The sequence below is a fragment of the Chiloscyllium punctatum genome, chromosome 33 (assembly GCF_047496795.1).
Source record: "Chiloscyllium punctatum isolate Juve2018m chromosome 33, sChiPun1.3, whole genome shotgun sequence".
In the NCBI taxonomy this organism is placed as follows: domain Eukaryota; kingdom Metazoa; phylum Chordata; class Chondrichthyes; order Orectolobiformes; family Hemiscylliidae; genus Chiloscyllium; species Chiloscyllium punctatum.
In genome coordinates, this window is record NC_092771.1 from 51,946,971 (window position 1) to 51,971,909 (window position 24,939).

Below are 24,939 nucleotides of genomic sequence, written 5' to 3' on the forward strand. Positions count from 1 at the left end.
CATTCGCAACTCTCCCAGGCAGAGCATTCTAAATTTTAACAAATCTCTCAATAAAGAGGTTTTTCCTTATCTCACTCCTAGCTCTTGTGCTGACAATCTTGAAACTAGGACTGCTTCGACGCTGAAATGCCAACGAACAGAAACAGAGTATTCGTATTTTCAGCTGTCATTTTTTCCATAATTTTGAGCCCTGCAATAACTTCACAGCTTTGTCCGTTCTGCTTAATGAAGAGTAATCCTAAATGTTCGCATCCTACCTTTAAACAGTTCGTTCATTCCAGTTGTCATTCTGATTATTTATAAGGTTACTGGGTATACTTCTACAAAGTAATGCGGTGTTTGTTTGTGTGTCTGTGTGTGTTTATGTGAGCATTTGTGTGCATAAGTCTGTCTGTGTGTGCATGCGTGTGTGTGTGTGAGAGAGAGAGAGAGAGAGAGAAAGAGAACAATCCGCTGGAATGCCTGAATTGATCCTAGCGCCACGTGGAAAAGAGGTAATGATTCGGCAGGTGGTATAGTTTGACATGTGGTTAAAGACCTAGTACAGGGGTGAGGGTTTCAATTTTTGGATCATTAGGTTCTCTTCCAGGGCAAGTGAGAGCTTTCAAAAGTGGACAGGTCGGAGGAGCACCAATATCGTCATGTGGAGGTTTGCTAGTGGAAATTGGGTGGATTTAAACGAATAAACCAGGAGGCTAGGAACCAAAGCAGCGGGTCAGAAGCTGAGCAGAGGGTAAAGGTGAATAGGACAGCAGGCATGGCCAGTCTCATGACCATGATGAAGGATGGAACATGTCAATTCAAAATGTGAGTTGGAGATTGGAATACATCATAGAGATGAGGCGCATAATTATCAGGGATTAACAAATAAGGTTGGACAGTGTGGGGGATGTGAGGGAGCGAAGTGTGTGAGATCAGGAATCTAAAGTATGAGAAGGGAAAGACAAACCAAGAAAACATATTTAAATACTTTGTACCTAAAAAGCACAACGTTGTTGGAAAAATACTGATGACCTGACAATAGGTACAGAGACAAATGTGTATGACCTGGTACAGATTGCTGAAACATGGTTACAGGGAGATCAAGACAGGGCAGTGACATGTCGGAGGGCACTCACTTTTCCAGAAGGTTAGACAAGGAGGAGCAAGAGGTGGAATTGATGCATTGGTTAAGTATGATATCAAGGCTACACTAAGAAATGATATTGGCACGAAGGAACGGCATGTAAATCAGTCCAGGCATAAATAAAAAGCAAGAGAAGAAAGCTCTTGGGAAGAGTAATGTTCTGCTACTGTCCCCCCGAAGTATTTCTGAGGTCGGAAAAAATGACGGCTGGTGACAAGGGCACAACAGCGGGCTGAGTATGCATATTGACTCAATTAATCAAGTTGGCAAAGGTAGCCTCGAAGAACAATTCGTAGACTGTATGAAGGATTGTTTTTGAGAGCAACATGTCAGGCATTCAACCAGAGAATGGGTTACTTCAGATTTGATTTTATGTGACTAGGAAGAATCCTTTTGGAAGCAGTGTCCGCAACATGCTGTAGCTTCAAACTCAGATTGAAAGTAAAAGGCAAGAGTCACATGTGACGGTTTTAGTGTTGAGCAATGATAATTATATTGGGCTAAGGAAGGAGTTGGCCTTGGTGGAATGGCCAGGGGAAAAAAAACTATCAAGGCCAGGACAGATAAAAAAAAGGTAAAGACACAAGGAGATACTAAATAACTTCTCAATTCAAGTATTATTGGTGAGTGGAAGATGAATTGCATAATGGAGAAAAATCATCCATGATTTGACACGGAAATCAATAATAGCTTGAGGGAAAAGTCTCGGGCAATTCATTTTACACAAGTTAGTCATACTCTGGAGGACTGGACAAGGCAGTGGCGTAGTGGTGGTATCGCTGAACCGTTAAACAAGAGTCCCAGATAATGTTCTGATGACCTGGATTTTAACTCTGCCATAGTAGATGGTGGAGCTTGAATTCAAATGTGGAATTAAGAGACTGATGGTGATCATGAATCAATTGTAAGGGAAAGCTCATCTGGTTCACTAATGTCCTTTAAGGAAGGAAAGTTCCAATCTTACCATAGATTCATCACTCTCTGACTGAAGACCTTTCGCCTTATCTACTGTATAAAAGGTCTTCCCTTAACTATGAGACGATGCCTTTGGGTCCTTTCCCTCCGAGCAATGGAAGCATCTTTCTGACATCTACTCTGGCCAGGCATTTAGTATTCTGAATGATTCAATTAGATCCCCTCATCCTTCTCAACTTCAACGAGTTTAATCCCAGAGATCTCATATGTTAGGCTTTTCATTCCTGAGGACATTCCTGTGAACTGCCTCTGAACACGCACCGGGATAGTATATCCTTCCTGAGATATGGGGCCCAAAGCATCACACAATAATCCGAATGTAGTCTGATTAGAGCCTTATCGAATCTCAGAAGTACATCCATGCTATTATATTCAAGTGCTCTCAAAATAAATGTCATCTTTGTATTTGCCTTTGTGACAAGTCGTGCCACCTGAAATAATGAAATTATGATGGACAATAACAAATTTCCATGGAGTTACAAAAATGAACAATGATTAAGGCATGCTGGGAAATGGATCCCGGCCTTGAGTAAACTCTCTGTGCTAATCCACATGCTGTCGAATCCAGACACGCTGCAGCTACGCACAGACGGTTTGCAAACAAACTTGACAACTACAGACCAAGGAATACAAACCTGGAGCTGAACTTGAATGGGACAACGGAATGCCTCCCTTGGGCCATCAATGCGCCAACCCTTGCTTGGGTCTGATTGATCAGAGTTATCCAACATGGTCATTCTGTTGACAGATCATTGCATATCCTCTCAAAATGAGGTGAAGTCTCTGAAGAATGAGAATCACTGCAAAACTTAGTGCAGTAAATTGAGAATAACCACCAAAGCAGAAGTTACCTCCAAGTCCATCGTAAGAAAGAGAAATCAGCACCTGGAGCAAGGCAATATTCTGTTGGAGTGGTATATGATCATACAGAGTTAGGTTAAAGCATATGGTAGTTGGTAGTGTGTTTCGTCACGTTACAGTACAATTCATTGTACTAATATTAATTGAGTTCAATAAACAGATGTTGTTGTTTATGAGTCGACTCACAGTTCTTTGGTGAATGCAAGATTTTAAAACACACTGTGTCGTGATATAAAAGTTTCCTAACAATTGGTTCGCCTGCAAGTTTACCTTGAGAAAACCTTGGTCGAGAACTCCCAAGTCTCTTTGCACTTCAGACTGAAGAATTTTCCCGAATTTAGAAAATAGTCCATTCCTATATTCTTCTTACCAAAGTGCATGACCTCACACTTACCCCCATTGTACTCCATCTGCCACTCCATTGCCCACACTCCGAACGTGCCTAAACCCTTCTACAGCCTCTCCACTTCCGCAATGCTACCTGTCTCTCCACCCATCTTTATATCATCTGAAAAGTTAACCAGAATGCCCTTAGAACATTCATCTAATTTACGAAGTAAAAAGTCGTGGTCCCAGCACTGAGCCTTGTGGAATATCACATGTCACTGGCTACCATACTGACATGATCATTCTATCCTCGCTCGCTGTTTTCTGCCTTTTTAACCTTTGTTGTTTCTCAATTCCACCCACACAGAATTCTACACTATCTGCCCATATTTCAGTGATGGGAACTGAGTGATGGGACAGCAAAACACTTTAGCATTGGCGCTAATTTATAGCTTGGACATGGACTAAAGATATGACATTTTCGATTCCACTGAATTGTGGCGTCAACCTATGCCTTTGTCGAAATATTCTGTTTGCATTATGAAAGAATATAAACATGTGAACCTGCTTGAGAGGACACAGACAATTTCAAATGTTTGTATTCTTCCATAATACAGACTGAATATTTGGTCAAAGACATCGGCTGCCGCCACATTCCAATGGAATTGACAATGTCATTTTTTTTTGTTTTTATTTGGATATGAATAATACACGAGTTAATAAAGAGATATAACTTGGTCAAATGAGCAAATATTGCTGTATGAAGTTAAAATGGAAAATGTGTCTGTGTTCAAATATGTTGGAAGTTTAATGGAAACGCACGAATTATTTAAATGAAGACATTGAATTGAGGCACAGAGGAATCAGGCACCTGGATCACACAAAAAAGATCGTGTACATCAAGGTTTTAGAGAGGCCAGACAAATGTTGAAACTTTTTTGAAACAGAATTCATTCAGAATAGGAAGAATTTTCTACAGTTTTACAGGCTACTGGTGAGACCACATCGAAAGAGCTATGGTCATACTGTCATGTAAAGCAGTCCAGAGAAGATACTTTCAACTGACTCCTGTGAAGAATTGTATTTCAGGAAGAAATATTGACCAGGCGGGCCCTGGATCTTCTGGAGTTTAGCTGGACAATATGTGATCTTGTTTAAGCTCATAATGTTCCGAAGTCTTTTTAAGTTGAATTCTGAAATGATACTTCAGTTTGTATGAGAGATTACAATAAGTGAATGGAAAGTAAAACTGAAGAATATCTCATTTAATAAGACGTGTGTTGTTTCAGTCCTGTCAAACTATTGTGTATTTGTGAAACTCTCTTACTAGAGAGTGATGAAGGCAGGGACATTTAATATTCCTGAGACAGAGGCAGGCAGACTCTTGACTAAGAATGACACAGTAACGTTGTAAGGGCAAAGAAGGAACACTTATGCCTGATGCTCTCTTCTACTTTTTGTTGCCTTCAGCTTCCAAAAAATTAGCAGATCATTCTCATAAAAATGAAGACTTTTCCTTTCAGACTGATGGGCACAACTTTCCAAATGTGTTTTTTTAAACAAGTTAAAAACCCCTTTGAAACTACTTTAGAAATTAGATAATGTGGAATAGATGTCTTAGTAGTGCAGCTTCCTTTCAATTGTTGTTGTGAGGTGAGTTTCGCTAGCAAAGCCACCGATCCGTTGCCTATGTTTAATTTCCACTCATAATGTGTTAGTGAACCTCAATGGACCTCGTGGTGCAGGAACAGTAACATTTTTGTTTCAGAGACAGTTGCAGGATTCGGAACAAGTGAAAGTGAAAGGGCAATGCTTTCTATTCAAGTCAGAATGCAACGTGACCTTGGAGACTATATTCTTCACCAAATGATGCTCACAAGCTATTGAAATGGTGAGACTATTTTCTGTTTTCAAGAATTAAACTGATAGGATCTTATGGCACACAAACAGGCCATTCAGCGCAACATATCTACATCAACCAGAAAACAGCAAACTACATTAATGAAAGTTACCTCAAGCCACATGGCCGACTCTGCTCTGGCATTTTGTACTCATTCAGCTGCTGATTAAATGCTGCATGAACTTGTGTAATTCGTGACGTGGGCTGTCAGTTGGCCTTTTGTTTCGATGCATTTACGAAATGGTGTCTGCAAATACATCACACTATTTCAAAATCCGCAACAAGCTCATCAGATCCGTAAACATGGTTATATTGTTCAATTATTATTAGGAAATTGGATTTTTCAAAAATTCATTAGGGATTTTAATGGAGCTCCTCCAACATTAATTGCCGTTGAGTAGTTCCAGTCAAGTTGGTGTTGGACCACCCAAAGTGGCTGTTAGGAGGGAGTGCCAGCTGTGCATGTCATCTGCCAGTTTAGCTGAGAGTAACTATTACTGGTGGTGGAGGTAGTGTTAAACAAGCTGCGGTACTGTGATGAACAGCTGGCAGAGTGTGGTGTTTCACAATATATCATGGAATCGTATAATAACGAAAATGCCTATCAAATCGGGCACCATCAAGTGTTGATGCAAGTTCTTTGCCAAGTTTGTACGGTTTCCTTCCTCAACCACCATCACAGGCAATACATTCCAGAAACATATCACCCTCTGGGTTCAAAACAGATTTCACAAATCATCGCTCAATCTCTTGTGTTTCACTTTAAACGTGTATCCCCTTGTATTTAACCGTTTGACTAAGGGCAACAGCTGCTGTCTGTTCCCTCTGTCTATATCTCTCATGCTGTTATATACCTCTGTCAGGTTCAGCCCATAAACTTCTCTGCTCCAAAGTAAAGCTAAAGCAAATCTAGCCTATCTCCATGGTTTGAGTACTGTCTTGTTTTGTTACTTCATTCAAAGTGCAGCATCTCACATATTGCAGTGTTAAGTTTTTCGGTCACTGATGTGGCCGTTTGAACAATCCTTTTGTACCCTCCTGTAACCTAACACTTTTGTTCTCACTGTGAGCCATAAGACAGATGTCGAAGGTTGTTTCTTTACTCAGCGAGCAGCAGGAGTGTGGAAAGCACTGCCTGCAACAGTAGTAGACTCGCCAACTTTAAAACCATTTAAGTGACCATTGGATAGGCACATGGATGAAAAATGGAGTAGTGTAGTTTAGATGTGCTTCAGATTGGTTTCATAGGTCGGCGCAACATCGAGTTCAGAATGGTCTGTACTGCGCTGTAATATTCTATGTTCTATATGTGCACAACCCTGTCAAACTGTATATCCAGTGATTGAAATACTTATGTAGCATATTATTCTTTCCATTTGAAATAGCCCTGTTCACATTCATCGAATGCATGTCGTGTGGAAACAGGTCCTTGGAAGAGTAACCTGACCAGACCCATTCGTCAATCCCTCCCCACCCGCCCCCGATATTGAGCCCTCACTATTGTGCCTAACCTACACATCAGTGAACACAATGAGAAGATTAGCTTGGCCAATTCACCTCATGTGCACGTCTTTGAACTGTGGGATGAAATACATTAAGACGTGGGGAGAATATGCAAACTCCACAGAGATTCGCCTGACGTTGGAATCGAACCAGGCCCTAGCACTATGAAAGTGTAGCCCTAATCCCTGACCCACAGAGCCACATCAGCAACCAGAATTCTGTCGCATTTTGGTTGCTTTGCTTTGCATTTCATTCTTTCTGTCAGAAAGCGTAATGGTGTCTGAGGGAATATCGTTGTCTTCCCCTCAAATCTCCACAAACACTGCTCCCATTCCTTTCTGTCTCTGAACTTATGTTATTTTCATTCTGTCCCTGGCTCATTAATCCAGGGGTTTTAATGAAATAGGTCTTTGTACATTCCGTTTTTTTTTTCTTTGGACTGAAGTCAGAAAATGTAAATCTCACAGTTTTAAAGTGAATAAAACCGCAATAAGATGCTTGTCGATTAAAAAAACCTGAAGCGCATTGTGTGTTGACATTACAGCGTTGCCTTCAGATAGCAGTCAGAGTCATGTCCACACCTATCCAAACTTTCTCTGTATGTCAACAGCAACGCTGTCCAGTGACAATCTTTTGGTTGGCAGTTTTTCTAGCGGAGGAGAGAACAGCACAATAACAACAACTTGATTGTGTGATGTTTGCTGCTGCAAGCCATTACAACATTGTACGTGAACAGCACAGCAAAATAAGCTAACCTGCAAAAAGAAAACATCCATCACTCCCACCCCGCCCTCACCTCGCCACCGACTTTGTAAGAGCAATTAGTGTCTGGAGATGTGGCCAATAGCTAGAGATGTCGACATCCAATCCATTCCAGTGTTAATATGAGCTGCAAGTTCAGTAGTGAAAGGGTTAAGTGGAAATGTTTGTTCAGTAACTGTGATTGATGCCAGCCTCCATGGATTCAACTGTGTCAATAGAGGTTTTCCCTCTCCTATTAGTAGATTAGATTAGATTAGATTAGATTACTTACACTGTGGAAACTGTGGGACTTCTTTCGGTGCCTTATCCCATGGTAGCAGCAGATACACCACCTCCGACACTAGTGGAGTCAGCAGCTACAGAGACAGAGAGAAGAGAGATCAGAATCTGAGAACAACAAACTGGAAAGTTCCAGTAATGGATCATAACCTGAAAACATTAGACTGGAATGTTACAACAATGTACAGGAGTTTATCCGATGGTCTTTTCTGGTTCTCCTGGTCTCGGTCAACATGAGCAGAGCAAATAAACGGTGTACTGATGATTATTCAGTCAGGTTATTATCCCATCCTCGCTATGTTGGTGTTCCTGGTAAGTTTTTCCAGCTCTATCTATTTATTAATTACATAAACCATGTTCAACTTCATTGTTTTTGTTTTTGTTATCTTTCTGGCAAAAACAGAAAATACTGTATTTAGTTTCATTATAAATTCCACTCATTCTCCACAAATTTCAGACATCTTCCTCATAAACATCTGAAACAAAACTGTGGGGAACCTTTTTGCGTTGAACTGATGTATGTCTTGGTATTGTCTCCATCACGAAACCTGCCCATTACACGCTTCATAATACCCTGAGTCTGCACCATTGTGTCAGTGCTGTTGCTGAATTAACCATTATCTATGCCTTGGTAAAGGTCAGATTTTAAAAATGCAGTTCTCTTCTCGCCACTGCTCCAGTTACGAATAGATCGATTACAAACTTGTAATGTCTCTAAAGTAAAGTTCATGTGTCAGTGTAGTATTGTCGCTGGATGGGTAATTCAGAGGCACAGGTCAGAATAATAAAGATACTGTTTCAAATCCTACCACAGTTGATCGCAAGACTTAAATTCAAATGATAAGAATCTAAATAAAAACAAATGCACGTTCTGTAATCATAAAACGAGGAGAATTTTGTCGAAATATCTACCTGTTTCACTGATGTCCTTTGCTAAAGAAATCTAACATAGTTATTTGGTCTGGATTGAGAGTGAGTTCAGACCCACAACAATGTGCTTGGCTCTGTAATGCGTTGTGGAATGATCACAATTAAAGGCAATTAGTGATGGCCATCAAATGCTGTCCTTGGCAGTGATGATGACATCCCATCAAATACAAAAAAAAACATTAAATCAAACAAAGAAAGCTACTGAAGATCTAAAACAAATAGACACAAAGTGGGGAAACGGAACAGGGTTGGCAGTTTCTGTTGAAAGAAAAACAGAGTTAACATTTTGAGTCCACTCACCATGCATCAGATCTGAAAGCAGCTGGGAAATAGTTAATTTGTGTTGGTCGAGTGAGGTGAATGTATGGAGAAATAGCGAGATAGAGAAAAATAATCAAACAAAGGAATTGTTGATAATCAACTGGAATGGAAATAAAATGTGATATTAATCTCTTTGTTTTTTATCTTTCCCATATTCCTGACTATCATGCCTATATATCCAAGTCCCTGCTTAAAACGAGGTACGTCCACTCTGTCTCTCTTCCCTGAGTGTGGTCATCTTCTTTTCTTCAATAATGGGACATGGGTGTCACTGGCTGGGCCAGTATATGTTTCACTTTCCGGGTTGCACATGAGAAGGTGTTGGTGAGCTGCCTGCTTGAACCAATGCAGTCCAAATGCTATAAGCTGCGAGTGCTTAGATCTGTCTGCTTTCATTTCTTTGAGATCTTGTAGTGATATAACTGAATGGATGGCTTGGCCATTTCAAAGTGCAATTGAGAGTCAATCACATTGCTTTGGGTCCGGTGTCACATGTAGACCTGACCACGTGAAGATAACAGATTTCCTTCCACGAAGGACACAAGTAGGTCAGGTGTTTGCTTTTATTTGACAATTGACAATCTTCATTAGATTGTTAACCCAAATACTACATTGAATTCAAATTCCACAATCTGATGAGGCAGGATTCATGTCTGGGCCCCCGGATTAATAGTCTGGAGACAATAGCACTAGACCATTGCATTCTCAGCATCTACACTGGTAATGGTAGTGTTGCTGTTATTGTGACTGAGGTACAGAATTTTTTTTTCAGTTACATTATCAACTACTTCCATGGAGAACAGAACAAGTAATATTTCAGCTCACAGCGACTGTGCAGAGCTGCAATGGTTTGTCAGCCAGAATAGAAACTGAGGAGAAAAAGTCATTTCTAAACTCTGATTGGGTGTGACATGTGTACAGAGTTTTGATTTGTACCCATCACTGGAAAGTGAGTGGAGGTTCTCCGGATTGTTTTCTTGGGTTTGTGTTATCAGCTCCTGCAATGACTTAGGGAAACCTGGTGGTCTGGTGTCACTACTCTGGACAAGGTTTGGGCACTGCATTTTGAAGAGAGTCTGGGTCTGCAGAGACTGCATAGAAAGGAGCAGGACACCACACTATCCTTTCTGAGACTTCCACAAATATTTCCCAATGTTGTACCTTTGCCATGTGCAAAATGTGAAGCCAGTTAATTTCAACAATGAGGTCACAGAGCTGTGAAAACTCCATCAGCACAAACTATAGTCTCACACCAGGGAGAGGACATTACTCAAAATGCCCATCAACTGTTTTGATTCTGGAACTTTTCAGGCAGGAGTGGGTGAAGCATCTACTTTGCCAGAGTGCGGTCCTCTACTCACAAGTTGACAGAGGCCATCTCCGTCCGGTGAGGTGAATATGTTGCTTCTGTCTCCACAGAGGAAGGAATAGAAAATCTTCCCGAAATGTTAGGGTGACTGGCGAAAATGTGGAACTGCAAGAAGTTAGAATTATCAAAGAGGAAGTAATAAAAAAAAACAAAGCTCATTGTATTAAATGTTGGTAAGTTGCTGGACTAAATGAGTTATGAATTGAGAGGGTTACAGAGTTATGGCTGGAGAGTTGTGCTTGCCATGGAGCTCTTTCAGGAGCAGGTACAGAATGGACTGATTCTGTACAGTCAATTCCTTAACTCTTTGAGGGAGGGCAAAGTTTGTCAAAGCTTTTTATGTCATGGAAAGGATACTGCAGACTTAGAAGTAACTACTGTGACCACAAATATTTAAAACAGAATACAAACTGATGAATAAACCGATCTCAGATGTGAGGGAAAATATTAGATTTTTTTTAGTAATTCACAATAACTATATCCTTGAACGATAATGATATGATTTAAGGAGTCAGCCTAGATTTTAGGAAGGGAAATCGTTTTGATAAACCACCTGGAGTTTATGGAGGATGTTGATTGTGACATCGACCAATGAGAACCAATGGGAACAGTGCATTTGGATTTTCAGGAGGCTTTTGACAGGAAAGGAAGAACGTTAGAGTCCTTGTGTAAGTGGTGAATATACTACATGGAAATGAGAATTGGATAATGGAGGGAATACAGAGAGTAAGATTCTGCTCTGGACTAAAGACCATTGGTCAAAGGGATCACATGTATCAGTGCTTGGAGAACGGCTGCCCACAAGGCAAAGAAATGATTTGAATATGAGCAGCACATACAGTCCTTTTCGTTTTGTATTTATTAGAAAGCTAGAGATTGGGAACTGCAGTTATCACCTGCACAATTCACACGAGCCAGCAAGTAATCAGGGCAGTAAATGGCATGTTGTCCTTCATTATACAATTATTCAACTGTTGAATTAAATTCATTTGGCTGCAGTTGTAGCGTGTTGCTTGATCAGTATTTAGGCCACTGAGTACAGATTCACTCTCCCTAATAAGGAATGATTTCATTGCAACTGAGATTGTGCAAGGTAGTTTCACCAGACTTATTCCTGGGATGATGGTACCGTGAGGAATGTGTGAAGACAATGAGTATTTAATCCGTGGCGCTGAGAGCGAATAACAGTCTTTTACATTTAAACTTGAAGATGAGTCACTAACACTCATATTGTCAAGACAAAGACAGTGAACATGTGAAACATGACGTTTTCCCATGATATTTGATTCCCAAAAGTTCACATCCCTGCGCGGATCCCCATGTTGGTTGAGAGGCAGCTCCAGGCTCTGAATGAACTCTCACAGTCTCAATATGCAAAAGGTGTGTGAACCTGCACTGTTCATTAATCTGTCAGCAGCCAGATCTGTCAGGAATACCGTATTCCTGAAAGATGTAGCCATTCCCACCAGTTTCTAGTCTCCATAAAAACACCAGTCTGTCTTCTCGGAGACAGAAGCTATTTAGTTGAGACTTGACACGAACCATCCACCTTCCTTTCTCACCTTCAGTAAACCAAGTTAAGTAACACGTGCACCACTGGCAATGGATCCAGGAGGAACAACATAGAGCAGTTTACCTGTGTAGTCTCTACTTCACAGTTTGTCATGTTGGGGCATGAATGACATCTTCCTATTTCTGCATAATTGAGTTGACAGGTGATTGGCCGCATCCTGCTCACATAGAAGAGGCTCAACGACCTGACTTGGCAACTCCTGTCTCCTGTTGAACACCTCGATGTTCTGTCTACACTCCTTCCCTCCTTCTTTAACAGGCAGGAGGAACTGAATGGGCTGCCCCTGTTCTTGTCCAATAGTTTCAGTGGTTTGAATACATTCCGTTGCAACCAGCTTGAGGTGCTGATTGAGCTCCTCTTATTTAACTGTGGGACTAGTTGGACAGCGACATGAATGTTACCTTCACTTTAGACACACAGTTTAGATGCTATCCAGGCATTGCTGCACATGGACATGGACTGTTTCAGCAGTGGACAGGTGACAAATTATTCTTAACAATCTTCAGTGAACATCTCCCACGTCTGACCGTATGATGTGGGAAAGACGTTGAAGCAGCTGAAGAAAGCTACCTTGAGGATCCGCCCTGAGATGTCCTGTGACAGAAATGATTGATCCTCACCAACCACAAATATCTTCCCTTGTCCTCTGAATGCATCTAACCAGTGGGGAGTTTACAATTCATTCCCGTTGCATTCAATTCTGTTCGGGTTCCTTGATACCATCCACAGTTAAACCCTGTCTTGATATCAGCGTCAGTCACTCTTACCACGTGTTCATATCTTTTATTCATGTGAATAGGTCACGGTGTGTTTGTGAGGGGCATTTTCTTCTCACAGAGGGTAGTGACTGTCAGGACATCTGTATTCCAGAGAGGTGGGAAGGTAGAACACTAAGATGTTTGGAAGGGGGCACAATGGATATTTGAGGCATCAGAATATTGAGGGCTGCAGGGATTGAGCATAAAAGAATAGTTGAGGATTTTGCGGATTAGCTATGATCATATTGGCAAGGAAAAAAGACAAGAAGGGCTGAATGACCTATTCGTGTATATGACGTTCTCTCATTCTGTTATTGGGAAGTTATTTTCCTGGAAGTTCTGTTATTGGATGTTGCAATCAGGGAGACCAGAGGATTTTGTGGGCCATCGCTGGGTGAGGTATGGGCGCTGTATTTCCAGTGAATCTGGATCGGCAACATGACCAACAAATGATGACAGTTCTGTAAAGACAGAGGAGTGAGATGCTTCACTCCCCACCTACCCTTTCTTTCCCCAAGAATATTTTCCAACGCCATGTCAAAATGTGTGTGACAGTCTTCATTGGCTGAATGGATTCCGCTGTTTCTGTGCACCAGGTTATTGGGGTAAATGGCCTCCGACTGTTGCTGTCCAGCAGGTTTGAGACGTTCAATGGAACATAGGAACATGGGACAGTGGAGAAGGGTTGGTCATTAGACACTTTGAGCCTTCTCCACCAGGCACTAAGATTGTGGCTGATCAGGCTGTAGTCCATTGTCCTTTACTATCCGATATCGTAGTAGCATGGCTTTGAATAAATGCAAACACACAAGCACCACAAACCTTTGGGGAAACCATTCCCACTCAAACAGCCTTTTGTGAATTTCTCCTCATCCCTGTTCAGACTTGGCATGGAGATGTCTCTGTTTCAGTTTCTACTCCAGCTCATCCATTGGTCATGACACATGTTAAATGTGACTAGGTTGGTGACATGACCAATGATGTAGTTCTCAGACCAGGTTTCTTTGTTCCGGACAAGCCAGATAGATAGCTTAAATTTGGAAAGGTAATTTACCAAAGTAAACTTACTCAACCTATGATGTAAAGATACATGACAAGCAGTGTGGACAAATAGGAACTTTAATATTTATCTTTCAATGTATACTGAGACGCAGTTTGTATACACAGAAACATGCACATACACAGACACAAACACTGAGACTCTGACAGTGTCACATACACAGGTGCACACAGACACACACATACACATGCATGAAGACAAACAGAAAAAAACACTCTGCAGAATATCAGTTTGAAAGAGCTTCTCGTAGCAAAAGTTAAATTCAAGACAAAAGGAAATATTAAATTGTATTCTGCATCTGAGGTCATTCTGTTCACACAAGCTGCTGTCAATCAGATTCCTTCCTGGAACATTTGGATTTGGTTGAATTCCATTTGCTTCTGGCAGTGTGGAGATTCCAATGAAGCTTCAACAAGAATCCTTCACAAGTGCTAAAGATGAATTTTCCCCTCTCATACGTTGCTGTGAGAAGGAGAAAAACAAACTAAGGAAACAATAAGCCATGATGTCTCTAGCAGGTTGCAATTTCTCCAACCTTTAAATGAAATATGCAATAATGTTATCTGACCACCTAATTGGACCATGTGAAGCCTCGTTTAACATGCTTGGGACTTTACGGATCCGTCCCTGTTCCCTGTTCCATGTAGGAGCAATTTATATGATGTCATTTGAAGATGCGTTTGGATATGTCCTCATACTTTTGTCCAATAAATTCATGTCTTTGGGATATCTGTGTCAAAATGTATACATTGTACTCTTAAATTTGAATCTTTAGTTCTAGTTTCCCACACCAGAGGAAATGTCCATCAGCCAAGCACCTGATGCACTCTCCTCAAGATCTTATATGGTTCAGTACGCAAATATCTCATTCTCAAACCTGAAGTGTTCTGGCCTTGTAGAGGTTTATAAAATCATGGGGGCATGGAAATGGTAAATAGCCAAGGACGTTTTCTGAGGTTTAGGGAGTCCAAAACTAGAGCACATAGTTTGAAGGTGAGGGGGAAAGATTTAAAAGAAATAAAAGTGGTTATCTTTTCTCGGAGTGTATGGAATGAGCTGCCAAAGGAAGTGTTGGCGGCTGGGAAAATTACAACATTTAAAAACCATTTGACTGGATACTTCAATAGGAAAGGCTTTGGGCCAAGTGCTGGCAAATGGGACCAGATTAATTGAGGACATCGGGTCATCATGGACAAGGTGAACCGAAAGGTCTGTTTCTGAGGTGTAAGACAGAATAAGGCCTTCTTTCCAGGAACAAGTACAACTTTATAAAGCTTCTGAATCAATTGAGTATATTTATATTTCAGTTTAGGGAATGATAACTACCCGCAATACATCAGATGTGGCCTCAGAAAGCCCCTGTACAGACGCAATAAAATATAGTGATTGCCTTTGTATGGAATAGAATAATTCCATATACTTTCCTAACCACTTACCACATCTGCATAATTACTTTGTGTGATACATATACCAGGATGCACAAATCCCTTTGAATCACTGAGTTTTGTGATCTCTCTCCTTTTAAGTTGTTTACTGGTGTTTTACCCTATTGTCACAGCATGCACTTCATTCGCGCAGGTTATACTGTTTCTGGTAAAGGTTTACACACTCACCTCCCCTGTCTCTACCCCCATTACAGACTCTCTATCTCCACTTGATCTTATTGAATGAATGTCTTGGTGGCTGAGCTAATTGAGCTCCAATCCAATCAATCCTCACATCCAAATCATTGACAGGTTCGAAAGAGTTGTTGATCTTGCACTGATATCAAAGGAACTCCACCACGTTAAAGATTTCCAAACTGAAAACAAACATCAATCCCTACTGTCTATTTCCTGATAGATACCCAGGGTTCCCTGTTCCTGCGGAGCAGCTCAGAAAGGTTGGATGGCCTCCTCGTGTGATTTGTAATGTACTCAAATGGCTGAATGACTTTAGCATTTTCCTTTGTAAATCCTTAAAGGGCAAAGAAGTTCTCCTCGTGTCTCATTGCTGACGGGCTGAATTGGATCTTCCTCTCCCTCTGTAACAGAATCGAGGATTTGAGTGAGAGAACAAGACATGGGTTCTGAACGGCAGGTCACCATTCAGTCCTTCGCGCCTGCTGCTCCATTTAGAATGTGCATTGTTGATGTGACTGTAAATAAACTTCCCTTTCCCGTCTGTTCCCAATAAACGTGGATTCATCAAGATCTAGGAAACTCAATTTTGAATGTTTTTAGTAACCCACTCTTCACTGCTGTTTGGGCGTGGGAACACAACCCTAAAGAGAAAGGAACATCCCTGTCTCAATCAGAAATTCTTAAAAGGTGTCCCCATCAAGCCAGTCACCACTCTTTTGACACAGGGACACAACAGTTAGAAACAGATATAGGCCATTCAAAACTCAAACTGTCCACATTTCCTTTAAAAACCGACAATCAAATACTGACCAAATTTAGCCACAACTGAGGTTAGATGAAGTCCAGATACCATAAGCTGACAAGAGTGTAGGAAATTGGAACATAGAACAGTACAGCACAGCACAACCCTTCAGCCTTCGATGTTGTGCCAATCTTTTATCGTAGTCTCAGACAAAACTAAACTTCGTAACCTTCATTTTATTATCATCCATGTGTCTATCCTAGAGTTTCTTGAATGTCCCTAATGTATCTGATTCTACCACCACCGCTGGCTGTGCATTTCACGCACCTACCACTATCTGTAGAAAATAAATTGTCTCTGACATCTCCCCTCACCCTTCCTCCAATCACTTTAAAATGATACTTACTGCGTGATAGCCATTTCCACCCCACTAATAAGTCTCCAGTTTTCCACTCTATCTATGCCTCATCATCGTGTGCACCTATATTATGAAGCTCTCATCCTTCTTCACTCCAATGAGAAAAGCCTTGCTCCCTTAGAAATTCTCCATCAGACATGCCCTCCTGCACAGGCTACATCCTGGTAAATCCTGTCTGCACCCTCTGGAAAGGTTTCAAATTCTTTCCGTAATGGGGCGACCAGAACTCAACACAACACTTCATGTGTGGTCTAACCAGGGCTTTATAGAGCTACAGCATAATCTCGCGACTCTTAAACTCAATCTCCCTGTTAACGAAAACCAACACACCATACTCCTCTTAACACCCCTATCAACTTGAATGGTAACTTGGAGGTACCTACGGACGTGCACCCTCAGATCCGTCTGTTCCTCCTCACGGCCAATAATGCTACCTTTGACCCTGAAATCTGCATTTGAATTCGATCTTCCAAAATGAATCACTTCAGAAAATATGAAATTGGTGCAGAATTAAGCCATTTAGCCAATCGGATCTGCTGTGCCGTTTGATCACGGGTGAAATGTTTCTCAGCCGCAATCTTTTGCCTTTGCCAACTGATCAAATGGTTCCTTTGTTAATGAAAAACGTATTTATCTCTATCGTTCGTAAACTACTTTTTCTGTGTGCAGGAGTGTTTTTTGTGTTAGTGTGTAAGTGTTCATACCTGTATCTATATGTGTTGTGTGTTCAATGTGTCTATGTATGTTTGTGTGTATCTCTGTCTGCATCTCTGTTCAACGTGCTCTTTGTAGCTTTTAGGGTAAATCCACTGAAATTAACACCTACACCCTCCCCCTTCCTCCATCTCTACTGTCTGCCAATGTTAAGTGTAGAGCCATACAATGCCACCCTCCGCTGGCCTCCCCTGCACAATGTCAGATTTTTTTCTCTCTCAGGGGACATCAAATTCTGTGAATCTCTCAGATTGCACGGCTGCTTGGGTTTTCAAATAACTCATTTTTAAGCACAGAGCAGTTTCATCTGATATCTAGTGATATTGTTCGAGAGATATTACTAACATCATTGGGTCAGTTTCAGGACTTTTCAATCTTTTCTCACTTATACTTTGTAAGAGTGCATTACAAAAGTTTTCAATTTAAAGAACGTGCAAAAAACGCGTTATATCACCTTACAAATGTTTCGTTCGAGCTTGGTTGGATGCAGTTGCAGTGGAAATACTCTATTATGTAGACTCTGTGAATAATCTTCAAAGACAAATCACTTCTACGTTGTAGTAGGAGCGCAGGCATTACTCTACATGAACATTCTCCACTGTTCGGGTCCTCAGTACAATTATGATCGTCCCTATTCCTGCTTATGGGTGTGTGCGCGTGTGTGTGGTGACGATGCTGTCAGTTTGGATGGTGCTGTGAGCTGGCTCCCTCCCAGACTGAAACTCTGTTGTGAGAAATTGAGGTCCCGAGATGCTGGAGATCAGGGTCCAGAATGTGGTGCTGGAAAAGCACCGAGGTCAGGCAGCTTCTGAGGAGCAGGAAAATCAATGTTTTGGGCCGGAGCACTTCACCAAGAATGCCGTCGATGTAGTAGAGTATGAAGGCCAACCAACTGGGCATTGCTTCACTTTAAACACCACAGAGGCTGACCTATCCGCTATGCACACGGATACAAACAGAGACACGCAGGTACACACAGAGACGAATAAAGACACGGAAAGGCACACAGTAATGAATACAGATACACAGTCACACACACAGAAAAATTGATGCAGTCACACAGGTACTAATACAGACATACAGAGACACATACTGATACGCTGATGCACATGCACACACAGATACACTGTAATCAATACATACATACTATACACACACTGACACACTGATGTTTATACAGACATGGAGAATCTGCCAGTATTTTTTTTCGTGTGGTGACATTCTCAATATTTCATTTGCTCTGTGTGCTGTGTGTCAATATTTCTATTTCGCTGCAGGAAATCCTCTGCACCATCTCTATAGCTTCCACACCTTTTCTATGACAAAACGACCTGAACTAAACACAATGTTCCACGTGTAGTGTTACATCATGGTGATGAACCCTTCCACTAATTAAACCAAACAGCCAGGAAATCTCAAGTCGCCTCGTAAACTGTGAAAGTACGAGTGACAAATCCCAAATTTCACATTTTAAGGATAAATTATATCAATTTATTCCTTAACTTTAAAAGTGAACATTGAACAACTATTCACAACTCTAGGCCCCTCTTTCTCTGAACCGATTGGTATCTCCCTCCAATTTTATAACAACATCATGTTCCAACAAGAAAAGCCCATATTAAAATTGCATCTACTTAATTTCAAAACCACACAGCATCTGTCATCTCCACTGTTCTCCTTCTTTCAACTGAAGATCTTCCTGGGTTGTCTTCTGAATTTTAGTGCAAGGATGTTTCATACAAAAACAGTATCTTTGACAGAGAGAGTTTTGCATGGCAGTTTCTCGCTAGATGGCAGTTACTCTCAGCCTAACTCGCGAACTGCCTGTTTCTATTATGCCCCTCAATATTACATCATCTCTTTGGTTGGATGTTGGCAAAATAATAAATTCAAAATTGATGGAATTCAGTATACTGCGGCATAATTTAAACTGATTGGTTAAATTCGAATTGTTGTCAAAACAGGAACCACAACTCGAGGTATCTGTTCCACAGTCAAACATTGCATGTTTTATCTTTTCCAGTGTACTCTGGGACTGCTAGCTAGTCATAAAACAGGTGCTTGCAAGCTCTCAGTGGAGAACAACATTCACTCTCTCTTAAAAGGTACTACACACAGCTTCAACTTAATAAAAGTGGTTTAATCCGTGCTTTATAGAGCTGTAGCACAACCTCACAACTCTGAAACTCAGTTCCCTAGCTTGTGAAAGCCAAGACAATATACACTGAATGGGCCTACTGTGGGTACGTTTATCAAAAGTCTTGCTAAAATCCATATACACCACATCCATTGAACTACCTTCATAAATGTGCTTTGTCGTATCCTCAAATAATTCAAAAGGATTCGTGAGGCATGACCTGCCCCTCACAAAGTCATACTGACTATCTCAATCAAACGATTTTTTTTTCACGTAAGCATAAATCATGTCTCTCAGAATCCTCTCCAATTCTTTGCCCGCCACTGTCGTAAGACTGATTGGTCTATAATTCCCGAGATTATCCATATTCCATTTCTTGAACAAGGGAATAACATTTGCCAATCTCTTTTCATTTGGCCTAACTCCAGTGCATAGCGAGGATGCAAAGATCATTGCCAAATGCGCAGCAATCTCTTCTCTCATTTCCTGTAGCATCCTTGCTTATATTCTGTTTGGCCAAGAAGAATTACCTATCCTTGTGTTTCTCAAATTTTTCATGACATCCTCCTGTTCTAGCATATCAGCCTGTTTCACGCTCTCCCCATAAACTTCAGAACGTCTTCGCTTTTACCTTAATCCTACCCACCAAGGATTTTTCATGCCTGCTTCTTGCTTTCCTGAGTTCATTCTTCAGTTCCTTCCTGGCTAACTTATAACCCTCTGGAGTCCTGTCTGATCCTTGCCTCCTCAACCTTAAGTAAACTTCCTCCTTCCTTTTGACTTAGTTGTTCTACATCACTTTGCACAATGGAAGTATGAAGGTGTAAATGGATGGGAGCTGCATATCCTGTCACTTCCAGCATGGGCTGCAAGTTTCCCCACGCTGGGAAGTGATCTAACACAATGTTACTGAACAATGTACGAGGGTGATGGACACAGCTCTACATGCTGGGAGGGTAACTGTTCCAGGTTTACAGATCAATTCACTGGGGTGATGTACACAGCTCTACATGCTGGAAGGGTAACTGCTCCAGCTTTACAGAGCAATTCACTGTTATACACTGCACAGCGCCCCATGGACTGGTGTGGTCTGCACTGTCTGTGCAGAGTACTGGGTTGTATTGAGCAGTACACTAGCCTGGTCATCTCTGTGCTCCATGCTAAACAAATATCTCATCTGGATTATGGTGCTTGATTCTGTGCGGCAGATTAGACATCTCATATAACTGACCATTTGAGCTTATCGCTCAGCATATTTATTTTATGTTCTCATTCTTGTTACTGGACCCCGCCCCCAAAATCTGATATCTCCAGCTAGTCCTATTTCTCTGAGAAAAGCCACGCTTATTCGTTTTGTCAGTGAAGTAATCATCCAATTATAACATGAATATCCGTACTTCTGCACCTTAACCTAGCAGTTGATGATCATATCCCTGGATTCCCAAGGACATCATTATCAAGCTCAGAAACAATATGCAAGATGTATGCGTGAACTCTCCTGCATGTTCCGGCTGTTCCGGATCGCACTTGACTCGTTAGTGTATCGAGAGTTGGCATTGTGAAGCCGTGTTTGTTGAGAATGTTTCCTCCTATGGGGCATCTAGAACACCAGACACAATGCTTATGGTTACAAAAAGGCCCTGAACAAAATAGCCAATAAGTCCGTGCCTACATGTTTTAAAAAGGGCCGCCACGTCCTATCAAAAAGTTCAATTTTCTGGTGCCAGATAATTGTAAGGAAGACCAGGGGAATGTGCTCCATAACTAATTTACACCACCCCAAGAATCCTGGTGGATGTTCAGGCACCCACCTCATCAGAATGTTCTTCCTCGCACAAAATGAAAGGATACTAAACAATCTCTTCCCAAAGACAGGTGATTCGGCGAACCCAAGATCTATCTTGACCTCGGTTCCCAAGACGCCTTCCAAAACACTCTCTATAGCGCCCCAAAATCTACGATGTTTGTGCCGTGGCCACAAGCAATGAGTAAGAGTACCAACATCTGTTTTACATTTGGGCACATTGGGGACGTTCCTGTCTTAAATTTGGCAAGCCAGTCCGATGCCAAATAAATCCTGTGGAGTACCTTCAGTTGCGTCCTATTGCAAATCGAAATCTTCCAGACATTCTTCCAAATATTTGCTCACTCCTCTTGTGAAGATATCCACCCCCAGTTCCTGAACCCAAAATCCACACAGCTGTTCGATGTCCTTTGAGACCCTACCTCCTATCAAATGCCAGAATGTACTGATCGAGAGACTGCCCGTGGACTGAAGAACTCTCACCTCCATATTCGAATTATGGGGACTAACCATTAATGTAGTCCTTTTCTGTATAAAAACCCCTAATCTCCTCGATAGCTCATATTTCTGGCTCAGCGGCTGGAAAGATGTCATGCCCTCCCCGTCAAATAAGTCTCCCAAACAGGAAAATCCTCTGGACTCCCAAAGCCAAAAGCCAGCATCCAACAATCCTACAATTGGAGTAAAAGGGTAAGTTTTTCTTTGTAGATTGCCCTCACTTTGTTGCATCATTCTCCATGCTTTAACTGTGTTAAGAACAGTTGGATTTCTGCAATGGTCCATAACAGTCCTCATCTTGTCCATGAACAACAGATTAATGTGGGGACATTTTGCCTGGGAGGCGTCGATGTCCAACCACATTGACCACGGGTATTGGCAAGTCCAATCAGCCACATAGGCGAGGAAGGAACTCAATTGGTATTTCTTAAACTGTGTAAAATACACATCCCTCAGACCGGCGGAAGCTGAAATAGGGTGAGCTCCATAAGAGGCTGCCCATTATGCCAAATAAAAGATCAAAGCCGACTGTAAACCTCCGTGTAGGCTACCTGGCCATCATCAAAGGTGCATTTGCATGGGATATAATGAACGAGGAAGAACATTAATTTTGACCAGAGCAATTCTACCCAACTATGGTATCAAAAGATCCTCCCAACACTGGCGGTCCTGCCTGTATTCTCAAGCAACTGCAGGAAGTTAGCTTTACCTCATTGATTGAAGGCTGGGGTGATAAAAATGCCGAAATACAGGAAACCTCCCTCTGACCATCTGAAAGGGAATCGGATTCAACTTTCAAGATCAGGTACTCTAATATGATCCGAGACAGGTATGGCCTCTGATTTCATATAATTGATTTTATACCCCGGGAAAGATCCAAATAAATTAATCACTTGTATTAAATGGGGCATAGATATCATCGAGCTCGTTAGAAAGAGAAGAACGTCATCTGTGTAAAGGGTGATCTTATGTCATCCTGATCCTACCTCCAGCGCAATTATATTGTGGTCAGTCCGGACGGCCTCTGCCAACGGGTCAATCTCCAGTGTAAATCGTAAAAGTGTAACGGGAAACCGTTGACGGCTGCCTCAGCCATTGGTAAAATTCTCAGACCTTACACCATAAGTGAAATCCACTGCTTTAGGGTCCCAATATAACACTGCCACCTACCTGACAAAGACCCCTCCAAGGCCAAATCTTTCCAGGACACAAAAGAGGTACGGCCACTCCACTCATTCAAGTACTTTCTCTGCATCCACTACCATTCCTGGAATCGACTCTTGCTGGCACACCTGAACATGTTAGCACTCTCCGAATATTATTAGACGACTGTAACCACTAACAAAAATTGTTTGGTGTAATTTCACAATGAAGGGCAAGAAATTCTCCAGCTTCAACGTCAGCATTTTCACCAAAATATTATAGTCCACGTTTAAGAAGGATATAGGCCTACATGAAGTGCAATCCTCTGGAGAATAAGATAAATATTTCTTTCTCTCAGAGAGGATGGGAGGCAGTCCTGACTGTACGAATAATTGTACATATCCAACATTGGACCAGCCATCAAGTCTATGAACTCTTTTTAAATCTAACTCTAAAATACATCTGGGCCCAGTGTTTTACCACTCTGGAGCTGCCTCACCGCCTCCTGTATCTCCTGGATTGTCAGAGGGGCATTCAAACTAGTGCCTGCTCTGAAGTTACACCTGGGAGTTCCAGGTTCCAGACAAAGAGCTCCATCGTCGCCAATCTGTCCTCACAGCCCTCTGAATGGAACATCCCAGAAAATAACTTCCTGAATGCTGCATTAATCTTTCTGGGATCGCAGGTGATAGTAACAGAGCACTCACGAATGAATATGATAGACTGGGAACACTATTCTTTCTGGCCAAGTATGCCAGATATCTACCCGATAATCAAATAACCTCTGTTTCGCAAATGAAATCGCTCTCTTCGCTGTCTGGGTGAGGGCAGCGTTCAGAGCAGCCCGGAACATTGTAATCTGCTGCAACTTATTTACAGCCGGTCTTCAAAATATGCTCTGTCAGCTGCTGATGTCCCTTCCTTGTCGCCGAGTAAGAAATACTCAAACCACTTGCATAAGTCTTGGCCGTCTCCCAGAGCACAGTCGTATTGCTGGCTGTCCGAATTAATGTAGAAAAAGATTAAATCCCATGAAAAATATTCAATGCTCCAGCTATTGTTCAGGAGGAAAGTATCCATGCACCAGTGTAGCGAGCCTGTCCCGTCGCCACCATCCTTAACCTCCATGTAAACTGCCACATGATCAGAAATGGTTAGGTTCTCAATTCTACAAAGCAGCACTGAATTCAAAAAGGCCAATCGGGCAAAAACATGTCAATACTAGTTAGGCACTTATGTGGCTTAGATAAAAAGATGAAGTACCGACCCCTAGAGTGAACGATCTCCACACATCCACCAGGCACAATTCCCTGTTTAGATGATCCGTCCCATCCATACCCAAGGCAGTCCTGGTGAAAAGGAATGCAACCCTCCCCCCCAGCAAACGCTATTCCCATTCCGTACTAAGAGAGAGTAACAAAAAGAAAATTATAGAAACATCAAAGGTTAATGGGAGGGGAGGAAGTAAGGAGAAAAGAGAGAAAGAGAAATGAATGGGACCCCGCATATTAAAAAAAACAAACCCAGGTAAATGAGGCAAACGACAGAAGAAACAAAGAGAACATGATTGTCCATATTATTTGAGGCAGTCAATCTATTTAAAGGTGTCCTGGATGTCCTTTGTATTTTCTAGTGAGTGAAAATTCAACACGGACCCTCCGTGGTTGAAACTAATATTGTCGGGTATCTTACAGTATACTGAATATTCAATTCCCTCAGCCCCCTTTTTACCCTATCAAAGGCCTGCCTCTTGTGGACCATGGCCATAGAAAGGTCCTGGAAAAACATAATTCGTGATCCTTTGTATATAAGAACCTGTGGATCCTTCCCCAGTGCTGGAGACCCATTTGTTACTCTCCATAGTGCTGGATTGTACAAGGACGGGGCGGGGGTGCTGGTCTGACCCGGGCTTGTGCACTGCGACCTGGTGGGCCTGCACGACCTGCAACCAGCCCGCTTCGAATTCCAGCTTCAATAATTACCGGAGCCATTGCTCCAAAAACTGACGGGCTGATCTTCTTCTTCCCGTCCCTCCAGACAGAGATTCTTATGGTGTCCTCGATTTTCAAAGTCGACGTGCTCCTTTAGGCCCGTACCCGCTATCCCAAGGCCTGGAC